We start from the raw sequence: 1,507 nt of genomic DNA, 5'->3' as shown, positions 1-1,507 counted from the left end.
TTCTGAGCAGTGTTTTCTTTGTCGTGTTGTAATGTAATTGTATAGGAACAGCGGAGTGGCCCCCTGGGGAGCACGGGCACTGAGACCCCCACTGCCCCATCTCCCCAAGACGCCTGAGCTTCGGCAAGTTCCACTGGCTTCCTGTTCCTCCTACCCTCTGGTTTCCCCTGAATTCCCGGTGTCCACGTCAGGGTCTGTGGGTGTTTTCACCAACCTCATCGGGCAAGGGGAGACCAGCAGGCGCTGAGACGGTGCTACTGTTCTGCCCTCAGATCTCACACCTGTCACAGCTGGGGCCTCGTCACAACTGCTGACCTGAGTCTGGGCTTGGGCAGTGTTGGTGCAGAGGCCAGTTGCTGACCTGCCATACTGTTCCCGTGTGACCCCATGACGTCCTTCTGCCCCTCCTCCCCTGCTCCACATGTGTACGGCTGGGCTCCGCCCCTCTCCCAGCAGCGCTTATTCTGCTCTTTGCTGAGGGGCTTCCGTCCCACTTTGTACTATTTTATCTCTAACAGAATAGTGAGGTGGGGTCCCTGATGCCACCCTGGGTTCAGGGGTCGTTCAGGAGGCCTCACAGCTGCCAGCTCTTAACAGCGAAAGGCCCAGGGGCTCCAGCACCTCCAGAAACATGGCCTGGGGAGAGGTCAGGAGGGCACCACAGGCTTCCTAGGACCCTCCTGGCCAGGTCACATTTCGTGCACTTGATCTACGAGCAGGGAGCTCCTGAGAGACAAGCGCTGAGGGAGTTTATCGGGCTGGTCATGTGGGCACCCTCTGCTTGGCACCAAGACCCCAGCCCCCGAGCAAGAGCAGGTGTGCAGCACACACTTCACAGTTGTGCAGACGGTTGAGGCTCCCACTTGAGACCCCTCCCCACACTTTCCCTACTGCCTGAGGACTGCGTCCCAGGCCTGCTGTGCACATATCCTGAGCTTTGCCCGTTGGGAGTTTTAGTTAGGTTTGTTTCAGGATGTTTGTTTGCTCTGTGAATGTTTCTGTTGGTTTGGTGCCCCTCTCCCATGGCATTGGTCTTCCGCAGGTGTTAGGATGTCTGGTGAGTGCCCACCCTCGTTCTCCTATTTGCCTGTCTGGTTCTGGGGATGGTGAACAAAGCTGTGGGCGTGGGAGCCTACTCACTGCTTTGTCCTGGGTGTGTCCTGGGCAGCGCATCTCTGCGGGCTCTGGCCCTGGTGACTGGAAGAATAGAGCTCACAGGGTCCATTCCCCACTCCCTCCCATGTGTGGCCATGGCTGCTTCCTGTCTGGTTTTTATAGAGTCAAGGTGCTCTGAGGTCGTGCTGGTGTCTGCACCCCTCGTATGTGTCAGGGGCCCTGGGTGGAGGACAGAACCCACTCCTGCTCCCCCCACCCCAAGGCCTGACCGCAGATGATACGGCCAGGAGGCTCTGCCCGGGCCCTGGGTGCCTTCCCAGTGCCTCAGAGCACAGAAGGACGCTGGTCTGGCCTTTGTAGAGGGCTCAGACCCCTGGTTCCACCCCTGTAG

The sequence above is a fragment of the Giraffa tippelskirchi genome, chromosome 2, assembly GCF_054371585.1.
Source record: "Giraffa tippelskirchi isolate mGirTip1 chromosome 2, T2T-mGirTip1v1.2.pri, whole genome shotgun sequence".
Classification (NCBI taxonomy): Eukaryota; Metazoa; Chordata; class Mammalia; order Artiodactyla; family Giraffidae; genus Giraffa; species Giraffa tippelskirchi.
The sequence above is the reverse complement of the archived record's forward strand: the minus strand, read 5'-3'. Positions refer to the sequence as shown.